The sequence below is a fragment of the Delphinapterus leucas genome, chromosome 4 (genome assembly GCF_059928025.1).
Source record: "Delphinapterus leucas isolate spDelLeu-1000000601 "Yukka" chromosome 4, BTC_Dleu_Yukka2, whole genome shotgun sequence".
In the NCBI taxonomy this organism is placed as follows: Eukaryota; Metazoa; Chordata; class Mammalia; order Artiodactyla; family Monodontidae; genus Delphinapterus; species Delphinapterus leucas.
Genome location: NC_143132.1, coordinates 90,340,244 through 90,356,391, shown reverse-complemented (window position 1 = coordinate 90,356,391; position 16,148 = coordinate 90,340,244). Strand labels below are relative to the sequence as shown.

The 16,148-nt window shown below is 36.0% G+C and overlaps 1 pseudogene; it reads left to right on the top strand.

The window, feature by feature from the left end:
• The first annotated feature begins 4,767 nt into the window (after positions 1-4,767).
• LOC149749392 (DNA-directed RNA polymerase I subunit RPA43 pseudogene) lies at positions 4,768-8,508 on the top strand (annotated as a pseudogene).
• Positions 8,509-16,148: the final 7,640 nt, after the last annotated feature.

Genomic DNA, 16,148 nt, shown 5'->3' with positions numbered 1-16,148 from the left:
ATTGGGGGGGAAACATCCATTACATGGACATTCACTTGGAAGAACTTCAAGTGTGTTTAATATAGCCATCAAAAATAATAGGATAATACTGAAAATGATTTAAGAAAAGCAAACTGGGTACTTGGAGAACCAAACAATCTTGCCAAGGTCAGTTCTCAGACCAGTTGACTATTAGATTCTTTTAATGAAGTCATACTTTGCAGCAACTACAAAGGGTAAGAAAATTTAAAGACTCATGACATACCATGGAACATACAAACATAAACCTTTAATAAAGACAAGGGATACAATACAGCAAGAAAAAGAAAGTATCAGGCAGGTTCGAGGCATCCAAGCATAGCTTCTAAAGTCCTCTCAGTCACACAGGATAAGCTTCACTCCAGATCACAAATCACTAAGATAAATACAAGAGGTCTCAGTCTCAGGGAAGCACAAACACATGTTTACTGAGAGGTCGATGGTCATCTATATGGCCCTTACCAGTTAGCCAGACCCAGCTATGTAATCAGAAAAACCAGGTTTAGACCATCAAGCAATATATTTTCTATAACAGTTTAGACAACCTGGTATAGGATGTCTCTAGGGAAGTTTGGTCTTAGCACATTACAAATCATTAGCTCAAATGTTATCTTGTCCAACAGTCAATATTAGGGTTGGGTCCAGATATCTCTAGGGATAAGCATAATGTTACCACTGATGATATGTAAGTCAAATCTATACTGATGCAGACATAAATTAGTCCTAAGATATTTTTAAAGAAAGAGGGCCAGAGTAGATGCATAATGGACAACATTTAGCTTTGTGGGGTTTACATACATAAATCTCAACCTGCAATAAAAAATTTGTGTGTATGTTTTATTGATGCTGCTTTGTTTTTAAAATTTCCTCTATGAATTCAGATAATTGCAATACTAAACTAGAGAGCGGGAAAAGTTGCAAAATGAGTAACGGACATAAGAAGGAGGGGAATATAATATATAAACTGTATTTATATGTAAATATAAAAAACTCTCTTTTACACTGAAGAGTATAATTTTCAATACCAATTTTAAGATACCATGCCATATCCTATATGTGTTAAAATATGGTCCAAAGAAGTAGCCATGAAATAGTTGCAAAGAGAAGAAATACAATGGCAGCTCTAAGATGCCCCAGTGGAAAAGGAAGTTGACTGATGAAGTTTTAGACCATGTTAGCCCTGGCTAAAAACACATCTTAGGAATTTGGGAAACAGAATAATTGCTATAATTTTCACCTGTGGAGTTTCAAACACAGGACATTCAAAAGCTTTATTTCTTCTTAATTTTCAGTGAATAATCATTTAATAATTGCAAAGATTAAATGCTGAAAGATACTAACAAAAGCTTTCAACAAGTTTGAAAGCTTAAATGAATACAACAGCATGAGACATTAGCTAAACTTTGCCAGCTTCAAAGTCAATTACTAGAGATGGACATAGAGTACTTGCTTTACTGTATCAACCTTGAGAAAGAATATTTAGGATAATAAAGATTAAATATTTATTGGGTTTTGTTTCTATCAAATTTTGCTTTAATTATATAATATTTTTCTGTTATAGTTACATTGTGGTTGTTTCCTAATGACAAAATTTTATTTCATCTGAAGATATTAATTTGTCTGAGCATTCATTTGGAAGATGAAATTGTGTCACCTAAGTTAAGGCTAATAACTCATATTGAATATTTTGTCCTGTAATCTAATGAGTTAGAAGAGTACTGCATAAAACAATATGCTACTAAACAACCAGTGGATCACTGAAGAAATCAAAGAGGAAATAAAAAAATACCTAGAGACAAATGAAAACAAAAACACGATGATCTAAAACCCATGGGATGCAACAAAAACAGTTCTAAGAGGGAAGTTTATAGCAATAAAAGCTTACCTCAGGAAACAAGAAAAATCTCAAATAAACAACATAACTTTACAGCTAGAGCAACTGGAGAAAGAAGAACAAACAAAAGCCAAAGTTAGTAGAAGGAAAGAAATCATAAATATCAGAGAAGAAATAAATGATAGAGACTAAAAAAACAAAGAAGATCAATGAAAAAAGATCAATGAAACTAAAAGCTGGCTCTTTGAAAAGATAAACAAAATTGATAAACTTTTAGCCAGAATCATCAAGAAAAAAAGGGACACAGCAAAGGAAACCATAAAAAAACAAAAAGACAGGGCTTCCCTGGTGGCGCAGTGGTTGAGAATCTGCCTGCTAATGCAGGGGACATGGGTTCGAGCCCTGGTCTGGGAAGATCCCACATGCCGCGGAGCAACTAGGCCCGTGAGCCACAATTACTGAGCCTGCACGTCTGGAGCTTGTGCTCCATAACAAGAGAGGCCACGACAATGAGAGGCCCGTGCACCGCAATGAAGAGTGGCCCCCGCTTGCCACAACTAGAGAAAGCCCTTGCACAGAAACGAAGACCCAACACAGACAATAATAAAAAAATAAATAAATTTAAAAAAGAAGGCTCAACATTTAAAAAAATATGTATATAAATATTAGAGCCACATTTCACATTTGGTCCTTGTTTAAAAAAAAAAGAAAAAGACAACCCACAGAATGGGAGGAAATATTTGCAAATGAAATAACCGACAAGGGATTAATTTCCAAAATATATAAACGGTTCATGCAGCTCAATATCAAAAGAACAAATAACCCAATCATAAAATGGGTGGAGGATCTAAATAGACATTTCTCCGAAGAAGAAATATAGACGGCCAAAAGGCACATGAAAATATGCTTAACATCACTAATTATTAGAGAAATGCAAATCAAAACTACAATGATATATCACCTTACAGCGGTCAGAATGGCCATCATCAAAAAATCTACAAACAATAAATGCTGGAAAGGGTGTGGAGTAAAGGGAATCCTTCTACACTGTTGGTGGGAATGTAAATTGATACAGCCACTATGGAGAACAGTATGGAGTTCCTTAAAAAACTAAAACTAGAACCGCCACATGACCCAGCAATCCCACTCCTAGGCATTTACCTGCAGAAAACCATAATTCAAAAAGATACATGCACCCCAATATTCATTGCAGCACTATTTACAATAGCCAGGACATGGAAGCAACATAAATGTCCATCATCAGAGGAGTGGATAAAAAAGATGTGATACATATATACAATGGAATATTACTCAGCCATAAAAAAAACAAAATAATGCCATTGACAGCAACATAGATCAACCTAGAGACTGTCATACTGAATGAAGTAAGTCAGATACAGAAAGACGAATATGATATTGCTTATATGTGCAATCTAAAAAAGAGTACAGGGCTTCCCTGGTGGTGCAGTGGTTGAGAGTCTGCCTGCCGATGCAGGGGACACGGGTTCATAACCCGGTCCGGGAAGATCCAATATGCCTTGGAGCAGCTGGGCCCGTGAGCCATGGTCGCTGAGCCTGCACATCCGGAGCCTGCGCTCCACAACGGGAGAGGCCACAACAGTGAGAGGCCCATGTACCACAAAAAATAAAAAATAAATTTTTTTAAAGGTTACAAATGAACTTATTTACAAAACAGAAGTAGAGTCACAGATGTAGAAATCAAATTTATGGTTACCAGGGGATAAGGGGGAGAGGGATAAATTGGGAGATTGGGATTGAATATACACACTACTATATATAAAATAGATAACTGATAAGAACCTACAGTATAGCACAGGGAACTCTACTCAATACTCTGTAATGGCCTATATGGGAAAAGAATCTTAAAAAAAGTGCATATATGTATATGTATAACTGATTCACTTTGCTGTGTACCTGAAACTAACACAACATTATAAATCAACTATACTCCAATAAAAATTTTAAAAAGAGAAGAAAAAAAAGGGAGAACACCCAAATCATTAAAGTTAGAAATGAAAAAGGGGAAGTTATAACCAACACCACAGAAATACAAAGGACAATAAGAGACTACTACAAGCAACTATATACCAATACAGTGGACAAACTAGAAGAAAGGGACAAATTCTTAGAAAGGTACAATCTCTCAAGACTGAACCAGGAAGAAATAACAAATATGAACAGACCAACTGTAAGTATTGAAATTGAGTCTGTGATTTAAAAACTCCAACAAACAAAAGTCCAGGATCAGATGGCTTCACAGGTAAATTCTACCAAACAGTTAGAGAAGAGTTAAGACCCATCCTTCTGAAACTATTCCAAAAAATTGCAGAGGAAGGAACACTTCTAAATTCATTCTATGAGGCCACCATTACCCTGATACCAAAACCAGACACAGATACCACAAAGAAAGAAGATTATAGGCCGATAACACTGATGAACATAGATGCAAAAATCCTCAACAAAATACTAGCAAACCAAATCCAACAATACATTAAAAGGATCGTACACGTGATAAGTGGGATTTATCCCAGGGATGCAAGGATTTTTCACTATCCACAAATCAATCAGTGTGATACACCACATTAACAAATCAAAGAATCAAAAACCATACAATCATCTCAATAGATGCAGGAAAATCTGATAAAATGCAACATCCATTTATGGAAAAAACTCCAGAAGGTGGGCACAGAGGGAACCTACCTTAATATCACAAAGGTGATATTTTTCATATATGGATAATGAAAAAACCCACAGTTAACATCATACTCAACAGTGAAAAGCTGAAAGCATTTCCTCTAAGATCAGGAACAAGACAAGGATATCTACTCTCACCACTTTTATTCAACATAGTTTTAAAAATCCTAGCTACAGCAATCAGAGAAGAAAAAGTAATGAAAGGGATCCAAATTGGAAAAGAAAAAGTAAAACAGTCACTATTTGCAGATGACATGATACTATACATAGAAAATCCTAAGATGCTACCAGTTTGATAAAGTTGCAGGATACAACATTTATACAAAGAAATCCGTTGCATTTCTATACATTAAAAACAAAAGATCAGAAAGAGAAATTAAGGAAACAATCTCATTTCATCACATCAAAAAGAATAAAATACCTAGGAATAAACCCACCTAAGGAAGCAAAAAACCTATACTCCAAAAACTGTGAGAGGCTGATGAAAGAAATTGAAGATGACACAAATAAATGGAAAGGTATACTTGGATTGGAAGAATCACTATTGTCAAAATGACTATACTACTCAGAGTAGTCTACTGATTCAATGCAAATCCTATCAAACTGCAAATGGTGTTTTTCACAGCACTACAACAACAAAAGAATTTAATCTGTTTGGAAACACAAAAGACGCCAAAAAGCCAAAGCAATCTTGAGAAAGAAAAAATGTAGATGGAGGAATCAGACTCCCTGAATTCATACTATACTATAAAACTACAATAATCAAAACAGCATAGTACTGGCACAAAAACAGAAATAGATCAATAGATCAATGGAATAGGATAGAAAACCCAGAAATAAACCCATGCACCTATAATCAATTAATCCTCAACATAGGAGGCAAGAACATACAATGGAGAAAAGACAGTCTCTTTAATAAGTGGTCCTGGGAAAACTAGACAGCTACATGCAAACGAATAAAAGTAGAGCATTCTCTAACATGGTACACAAAAGTAAGCTCGAAATGGATTAAAGACCTAAATGTAAGGCCGGATACTATAAATCTCCTAGAGGAAAACATAAGCAGGACACTTTGACATAAATCACAGCAATATCTTTTTGGTTCTGTCTCCTGGAGTAATAGAGATCCAAACAAAAATTTTCAAATGTGACCTAATTAAATTTAAAAGCTTTTGCACAGCCAAGGAAACCATAAACAAAACAAAAAGACAACCTGCAGAATGGGAGAAAATACTTGCAAATGATGCTACCGACAAGGTATTAATTTCCAAAATATACAAACAGCTCAGGCAGCTCAATATCAAAAAAACAAACAACCCAATCGAAAAATAGACAGAAGATCTAAATATAGACTTCTCCAATGAAAACATACAGATGGCCAAAAGGCACATGAAAAGATGCTCAGCATCAATAATTTTTAGAGAAACGCAAATCAAAACTCCAATGAGGTAACACCTTACTCCAGTCAGAGTAGTCATCATCAAAAGTCTACAAATAATAAATGCTGGAAAAGGTATGGGAAAAAAAGGAACACTCCTACACTGTTTGTGGGAATATAAATTGGTGCAGCCACTACACAGAACAGTATGGAGGATCCTTAAAAAACTAAAAGTAGAGCTACCATATGATCTTGCAATCCCACTCCTAGGCATACATCCAGAGAAAACCATAGTTCAAAAAGATGCATGGGTGGCAAACCTGACCAGCCGCATGGCTGCGGGTTGCTCAGCGTCTCCGCGGTCGAAGGTGGCCTCAGAAGGGCCGGTGGTGGGACCAGCCGGCGTCTTGCCTTGCCTAGAATTGCCTACCTACGTGGCCGCTTGTGCGCTCATGAATAGCCACTACTCCTGCCTGGTGGCGGGGCCGCACCGAAGACACATCGCACTGTGGCCGCGCTACCTTAACAGGAAACGCACCGGTATCCGAGAACAGCTCGATGCCGAGCTCCTGCGCTATTCCGAGAGCCTTTTAGGTGTACCCATTGCTTATGATAACATCAAAGTAGTGGGTGAATTAGGAGATATTTATGATGATCAAGGACACATTCATCTTAACACTGAAGCAGATTTTGTTATTTTCTGAACCAGGGCAAAAACTTATGGGTACAGTTAATAAAGTGTCTTCCACCCACATTGGCTGTTTCTAAACCTGAGCAGATGCCAGCCGAGCAGTGGCAGACTCTGGAGATAAACACGGGTGATGAACTAGAATTTGAAGTATTTCGTTTAGACTCAGATGCTGCTGGAGTATTCTGCATTCGGGGAAAACTAAATATCACTAGTTTACAAACGAAGTGCTCTGCAGTTTCTGAAGAAGTAACAGAAACTGGTACTGAAGAAGCTACTGAAAAACCTCAAAAGAAGAAAAAGGAAAAGAACAAAGAACCAGAGCCATATGAAGTGGAAAGTGGTACCACAGAGCTAGCAGATTTTGCAGATGTTACCATGAAGGAAGAGACAGATCTGCAGATTGATAACAATGTGAATGGCCTCTGGGAGGAAGAGCCGAAGAAGAAGAAAAAGCATCAGGACCCTGTTTTCCAAGGCAGTGACTCCAGTGGTTACCAAAGTGACCATAAAAAGAAAAGAAAGCACAGTGAGGAGGCTGAATTTACACCACTTTTGGAACATGCACCTAAAAAGAAAAGGGAAAAGTAATTTTCTTTAGTGCATTTTAAATATGATTTGTTTTTAAAAATTGATTTACACAAAACAGATGACTGAAGTTTGAACTATGAAATGTTTTGTATTCCAATACTTTGCAAAACAGGGAACATTTGATGAGGAGTTGAGTTTTTGGTGCTAAAATTACAAAACAGATAAATTTGGGAAATGCCAGTATTATTAAAGTGCCATTTTACTATACACAGAATAGAAAGGTAAGAGCTGCCCTCAATCTCAACTCCTTCATTCTTCCAGGGTATACATTCTAAATAAAATGATTTCTACAGTCTGCAAAAGGACTTTTAAAATACAATGTTATTTCATATCATACAGAATGAGTTTTGAGCTTGGGTTTTGGGGTTTTGTTGTTGTTGTTACAGGTTTCACATTTAGTCATGATGTTACATGACATGCTATTTTGCTTTGTTTAAATTACCAGTTTTAGGATTTCTTTTATCATGGCTATTACAGTATTTCTACTGTTTAACTTAGAATGGTTTGCCAAAGGAGTTTCTGAAGTTTCCAGAGCTCTTAAGAACCTTGCCACTACTGACTGTGTGGTAGGAAACAATATTCACTATTCTTTTCTTCTAGGTGCATGTATGTTGTTTTCCTTTTTCTCTCAGTCTAAGAGGTTGACGGAGAGGCTGTTTTCTGACACTTGTTCATTTGTGCCTCAACCATTCTGCTTTTGTTGTGTGTTGGAGAGGAGGAGTCTGCTGAAGACAGGAAAAATGTGATTCTGACTAGTGGGGAATTTCCCTACTTTTAATATTTGAGTTAAGCTACTAGAAATTATTATGAAGAGAAAACAGCTATTCACTGCTTTCACTGAGAAAATGTGGAATATGTCTTAACTATTGGGAAACAGTGAAGAATGAAATGACAAGCTGGTTCAGCCTGATAATCAATGCAAGTTCGTATTCATTCATTTAACGGGTATTTGATGATCTGTGTGTAAAACATATTCTACTGAGGTCCAGAGGTATAATGGCAAACAAGGCAGAAATAATTCCTTCCCTCATGGAATGTCATAGGAAAAACAGATGCACATACACAATATAAGTAAGAAAATACAGAAAATTATTACACAATATAAGTAAGAAAATACAGAAAATTACTAATTGTGGTAAGTGCTACAGAGAAAAAGAAGATTGTCTACTCACTGTTAGTTGTGATCCATGGCAGCCATTTTCATTGCCATTTATCTAGTATCAGACATAGTACTGGTCTTACATTGTTTAATGTTTGTTAATGTATGGGTTCCCATAGTAGTAGATCCAAATCTGTAATGATAGAATATAGAATTTAGAGAGTGGCAGTCATTCACAATGTTTGTCTACAAGCACATGTGCCAGACAGTGGAAATGTGCAGGCCAGTATCTTTCCTTATCATTAGGTTCATGTGAGTATTTAGCCCTCAAAATGTAGCTAGTCCAAATAGAGATGAGGTATCAGTATAAAATACACATCAGATTTTGAAGATGTACAAAGAAAGAATGTAAACTATCTCAATTTTGTATATTGGTGAGATTATAATATTTTGGTACAGTGGGGTAAATAAAATGTTACAATTAAAAAAAAAAAGATACATGCACCCCAATGTTCATTACAGCACTGTTTACAATAGCCAAGACATGGAAGCAACCTAAGTGTCCATCAACAGATGAATGGATAAAGAAGATGTTACAATATATGTATAATGGAATATTACTCAGCCATAAAAAAGAATGAAATAATGCCATTTGCAACAACATGGATGGACCTAGAGATTATCATACTAAGTGAAGTAAGCCAGACAAACATCATATGATATCATTTATATGTGGAATCTAAAAAAATCATACAAATGAACTTATTTACAAAAGAGAAAGAGCCTCACAGACATAGAAAACAAACTTATGGTTACCAAAGGGGAAAGAGAGTTGGGGGAGGGATAAATTAGGAGGTTGGGATTAACATATGTAATATATGTAAAATAGATAATCAACAAGACCTAGTATAATAACCTCTGAGGGAAAAGAATCTGAAAAAGGAATATATATATATGTGTGTGTATATATATATATATATATATATATATGTATATATAACTGAATCACTGTGCTGCACACCTGAAACTAACATGATTTTGTAAATCAACAATACTTCAATTAAAAAAAGAGTACTCTGACCCCTTGAAAGGCAAAGCATGTGCAAGTATTTTTTTCAATGAAAATATATACATAAGAGTTCTTTTATCTTATCAAGTAAAGAGTCAACAATTAAAATATCTGATGTAACTGTATACATTTTTCCATTACTGCTATAAACAACTACCACAAATTTGTCTTACACAACAAAAATAGATTATAATTCTGGAGGTCAGAAGTGTGGCATAAGTCTCCCTGGGGTAAAATCAAGGAGTTCATGCTTTTCTGGAATCTCAAGAGGGAATCCATTTCCTTGTTTTCCCAGCTTCTAGTGGCTGCCTGTATTCCTTGGCTTATGGTCCCTTCCTCCATTCTCAAGGCCAGCACCTGTGGGTCAAGTCCTTCTCACACTGCATCATTCTGTCCTCTTCTTCTGCCTCCCTGTTCCACTTCTAAGGATCCTTGTGATTACATTGCATCCGTCCCCAAATCCCAAATAATCTCCCTTTTTTAAGGTCAACTGATTAACAACCTTAACCCCATGTGCAACCTTAATTCCTTTTTGCCCTGTAAGGTAACATATTCACAACTTGCAGGAATTTGGACATGGATATATTTGTGGGGCCATTATTCTGTCTTCCACGGTAACTAATATCATAGCACTGCTATGCTTTTAATGGATATAAATCTACAGGCATTAAATTTTTTCTTCTGTTCTTATTATAATTTATTAATTTATACCCCATCATACATCAACACAATGTAACATGAAGGTACATTTGGTAGTAAAGGATGGCATTTAATAACTCATCAAATATTTATTGGGTGTTTACTATTAAGCAGACTCTGTTCTAGGAGCTGAGGATATAGCAGTAAAAATGAAATTAAAAACTTCCGTGGAGCTTATACTTTAATAGGAGAGACAAACAACAACATAAATAAAATACATAATATGTTAAGTACATTTGGAGAAGGGTAAAAAGTGTTTCATGTGTATGTAGATAATGGGGCCAACGGATAAGAGGGAAGATTCCATGGGTTTTTTTAGACTGAGGGACCAGGGAACCCTGACAGAACCATCTAGCCAGTTGACAGTTGTATAAATCTCACTTTGGTTAAAATGGCAATGGGTACAATAACCCTGAAACGGGTGCTTCCTTAGTGCAGCAAAGGCAGATGGAAAGCTGTCACTCTAAGAGAGGTGATTTGTGATGCAGCAGAAACCATGGCCCACCAGGCCAGCCTTTACATAGTACCTAATCAATAAGCCCAGATATCACCAGCAGTCAGTGGCACTCAAAGGTGTGATTCTCCGAAATGAGACAGAGACCCCTGTGGCTCTAAAATGCCTACCCCAGTTTTACTCCCCAGCTTTCATCCCCCATACTGGATTGCTTTTCTCACCAGGAAGTGAAAAACCTCCACTCAGTCTTCAAACGTTAGCAATAGAGGCCAATGAGATGACATTTTAGTTTAAAACTTAATTCTGACAGAAGATGATTCAAAAAGGACCTTGAAGTTGTTGCTCTAAGCAACTAGAAGAAAAGAGATTCCAGTTATTAGTTTAGGAAAGATTTTGAGAAGAGCAGATTTGGGGAGACTTTCAGCATTTTATGTTGGCTTTGAGTTTCCTGTCTGCTAGGGAAAAAGAGACATGATGAAATACGTGACTTAAGGCATCCAACTAACATTTCTTCAGGGAAGTAAAATTTTTTGTTAGAAGTGGCAACTTTTTTGCCACTGGTGATATCCATGAGGAAGGATTCTTTCTCAAGCAGACACTTGGTTTCTCTACAGACATTTCCTGACTCTTTTAGCATGAAGAATGACTTGTTTCATTATTTTGGGAAAAAAAAATTAGGCATGCTTGGCTCCACTATGTTTCCTGGGGTGAATGTGGGAGGCATTTGGAAATCTTTTGCTTTTTCAAGAAAAGCCAGATTCTGCATTCATTTATGCAAAATCTTCCAGTTTTTAAATAGGACACCTAATTAAGATATTTTAAAATACTCTTTAGGCTATCCTGAATTATGTCCTTTTATTGTCTACTGTTTGTGACTTTTATCCTACACCTAAACTGAGATATCACAGTATAAATTATTGCTGACACAGCAGATGATGTACTAAGCCAAATGAATTTAGCTACCAATATGTCAGCCGTATGCTTTGGCTTTTACTCATTAGGTGAAAGAATGTACTCGTAGCATTTTACAAAAATATTCCTTATTTGACTCAATAACAGGCCAATTACATTTCTGCAGTTGGTATTCCTGTGAATGAAAAATAAATTGTAGGAAACCATATTGAATCTCTAGAGACAGGAAATAGTATATCTGTTTATATACCATGCTCAACTAATCCACCCCCAAAATATGTGATAGCTAGAGGTAGATATTTATTTCCTCTGCAATTTGTTTTTCATATTTATATTCATGCTATGTTTCATTATACAAAATTATGCAAAATTGTGGTGATAGTATGTCTTGTAAAAATGTTTGCTTTATTCCCTTTTAAATTATTCTTTTTCAGGGCATCGTTGTTTAATAAAATTGAATTAATAAAAAAGAACCATCACTATAATCTCTATATTCTAACAGCAATTTATCAACTCTTGTACCTAATATAAAATTAGCATGTATATTATACCATATAAACTTGAGGAAAGAGTAAGTGGCAAGTAATTTTTAACTGTTGATAAGCTAATAAACATATCACTATCATCCATTATTATGAATAGCTTTTGCATATTAAGACGCAGATTTCTTCCTTTTAATTAAACTACACGAGCACTGTGGTGTCGGTGGGGTCTGTAAATGTGCTTATATTGATGGGTACAAGTAGTAAACAAACCAGGAAATGACGGCTTGAGCTAAGATTCTGAGGATTTGGGTCATTTTGATTTGTGCTCACAGTTACACCTTTTATTTTATTTTATTTTTAAACACCTTTATTAGAGTATAATTGCTTTACAATGGTGTGTCAGTTTCTGCTTTATAACAAAGTGAATCAGTTATACACATACATATGTCCCCATATCTCTTCCCTCTTGCATCTCCCTCCCTCCCACCCTCCCTATCCCACGCCTCTAGGTGGTCACAAAGCACTGAGCTGATCTCCCTGTGCTATGCAGCTGCTTCCCACTAGCTATCTATTTTACGTTTGGTAGTGTATATATGTCCATGCCACTCTCTCACTTTGTCCCAGCTTACCCTTCCCCCTCCCCATATCCTCAAGTCCATTCTCTAGTAGGTCTGCATCTTTATTCCCATCTTGCCCCTAGGTTCTTCTGACCATTTTCTTTCTTTTTTTTTTTTTTAGATTCCATATATACGTGTTAGCATACGGTATTTGTTTTTCCCGTTCTGACTTACTTCACTCTGTATGACAGTCTCTAGGCCCATTCACTTCACTACAAATAACTCAGTTTCGTTCCTTTTTATGGCTGAGTAATATTCCATTGTATATATATGCCACATCTTCTTTATCCATTCATCAGTCAATGGACACTTAGGTTGCTTCCATGTCCTGGCTATTGTAAATAGAGCTGCAATGAACATTTTGGTACATGACTCTTTTTGAATTATGGTTTTCTCAGGGTATATGCCCAGTAGTGGGATTGCTGGGTTGTATGGTAGTTCTATTTTTAGTTCTTTAAGGAAGCTCCATCCTAAATGTAAGGCCAGACACCATCAAACTCTTATAGGAAAACACAGGCAGAACACTCTATGACATAAATCACAGCAGGATCCTTTTTGACCCACCTCCTAGAGAAATGGAAATAAAAACAAAACTAAACAAATGGGACCTAATGAAACTTCAAAGCTTTTGCACAGCAAAGGAAACCATAAACAAGACCAAAAGACAACCCTCAGAATGGGAGAAAATATTTGCAAATGAAGCAACTGACAAAGGATTAATCTCCAAAATTTACAAGCAGCTCATGCAGATCAATATCAAAAAAACAAACAACCCAATCCAAAAATGGGCAGAAGACCTAAATAGACATTTTTCCAAAGAAGAGATACAGATACAGCCAACAAACACATGAAAGAATGCTCAACATCATTAATCATTAGAGAAATGCAAATCAAAACTACAATGAGATATCATCTCACATCAGTAAGAATGGCCATCATCAAAAACTCTACAAACAATAAATTCTGGAAAGTGTGTGGAGAAAAGGGAACCCTGTTGCACTGTTGGTGGGAACGCCTTGTCTTTTAATTTATTATTTGTTTAATTAAAAGTGCTTGAGGTAACATGAAATCACGGGTACAAACTAAAAATAGAAAAACAAAACCAAATAAAAGAAACAGTTGAGAATTTAGCATAACATAGTAAATGACATAAAAAGAAAAAAAATAGCTGTTTTACTTGTTGTTTAATAAGAAGAAAAGTCCACACTGATTTGGAGAGATCAATTGTTCCAAAGCTTGTGTTACCTTTCCTGGCATCTGATCAGCAGCATTAATGGCACAGTCCCACCTTTGAAGGAGCTCATGTTCTCTACTAATTAGGATTTACGATACAGGTCAACAATGTGCCATTTGGAAATACAAAAATTGAGCCTCAGTTCTAGCATGTGAGATTTTATTAGGGGTAGCTTAAATGGGCAGAGATTGAAGCAAATCCTTACTTACTTCTCTGTTTGCCTTTCTGTGAATCTTCTTGTTACAGGATGATGAAATTCTGAGGCTAAAATCAGGATGTATTTTCAAGAGATAAGGGCCAAAGAGTCTACTTTCTCAACACTGAGTTTGTTTCTCAATCTTGGTTCCACTCTGAACCAATTATATAAGAATCTCTGGAATGGGGTTTTGGCATCAATCTATTTATAAGTTGCCCAAGTGATTAACATTATGAAGCCAGGAGAGACAGCCATTGATTTAGTCTAGATGAGGACATACGGTCTAGCATAACTCAACATGTAGATTATTGCATCACTACATGGAGGTTTTGAACCCAAATGCATATATACAGTTGCTGTTTGAAGCCTGGTGGGCAAGGCAAAAAGGACAGTGCTTTCAGGGTATCAGGCTTTTGACATAGTTAACCAGCACAACATGCAACAGCCTTAAATAAAATTATATGAATGCAAATTTATACATATTTAGCAAGAAACAGATGATGGAATGAAGTGATGAACATAAGAAGTTTTTTTTGGGGAAAGGCAATGCCTATGAAAAAGTAAAAGGAAGAGAGTAAATCAACTATAAGAAATGAATAAGAAATAATCAATATCAATAAGAAATAAAATAAAAGTGAGAGGAAGTAGGATTGGACAGAGAAAGTCTTCAGACCACGATATAGATCTGACACCTGTGAAAGTAATGCAAAGAGAAAGTAGGATTGGGCAGGGAGGCCTTTATGCAGATCCTGACTAAGTTTTGGTCAGTCTAGTTGAGAACAATAATGTTTGCCAGTTACAGCTGTCCTGCATTGGGTTGAATAATTCTGGCCCTATTACCACTGTCATGCTCAGTTATTGGTTGGTGGCTGACCAGGAAGACCTTGGACCCACCAGGAAAAATGAGATGAATCCTGAAGCATCTATGAGCTGGGGTGATAGGTAACTACATTCTTTGCATCTGGAAGGTCAAGTTTTTTCTTGAAGGGAGATTGAAGCGCTGTGTCTCCATGACTACCACAAAATGTATGTAGCACATTGTCAATATTTTTAACTTCTCCTTTCAGTTAGCATCCTCAACTCATAAATCATTGGTGAGAAGTTACTGTCTCTTGGCAAAGATACTTAGCCATCAAATCCAGAGGAAGAGGCAATAACTTGCAACCACCATATTTCTCCACAGCTTAATGTTTGCTCACATCCTTGACTCTTGGTTAACCATAAAGATTTTTTGTGGGGAGGACTTTCTCTTTTTATACAAACTTTATGAACATCTCAATCTTACAGTAAAACTTTCTATACTCAGTTAGCCAGTCAGTCTAGAGACCACTGTTGTGTAAATAAGAAAAACTCACTATTTAGAATGAATGCATTATTCTTTAAAAGTTTTCAAAATATTTCTAGATTGTATTACACATTCTCTGACTAAATAGTCTTAGGGCAAACTGATTTATCTTTTCTTAAGGAATATGCATTTTGACCATATTCAACTATTGTACTAGGCTATAGTTATAGATGAATCCAAACACTGTGTTTATTTGCTGACCAGTTTGTATCATGGTATATATACACAAACGAATTTCAAAGCATTTCTTATCCTACTCTCTCACTAACATATATAATGGATTGACCTCCTCAAATGGATAGCAGATCTTAAAAAGCAATTATTGAATCCAAGGTTAAGCAGTATTTCCATAAGTTATATTATGTCCTCAAAAAGCCTATCTTTAAAAAAAAATCAGTGCCTTTTCATTTATAAATGACATTCAAAGGATGATTTAACACAACCACTTTATTCCCCAAGGCATATTTAATCATCTCTCTATTTTAATCACACCAATTTCTTAAGAAAGCATCACCTTTTGTGAAATTCCAGGATTGATTTTTTTTCCAACACAAATAGTCCTTGACTTACTGCTATTTTGCCTTCTCTAACAAATACAAGTTAACTGTGAGCAACATGGAAGGCCGTGCAAGAATGTCTAGTACCCTGACAATGTAGGGGTAATGTAGCCAATCTAAAAAGCTTTATTATGTTCAGCAAGCAAGCAAATAACTTTTAGGCAGAATTATTTTTCAGGTAGAAGAAGGCAGAACACAATTTCAGAAACAATTTCCCCGAATTTTGCAGTCTAAACACCATTTTAAGCTTATGTTTT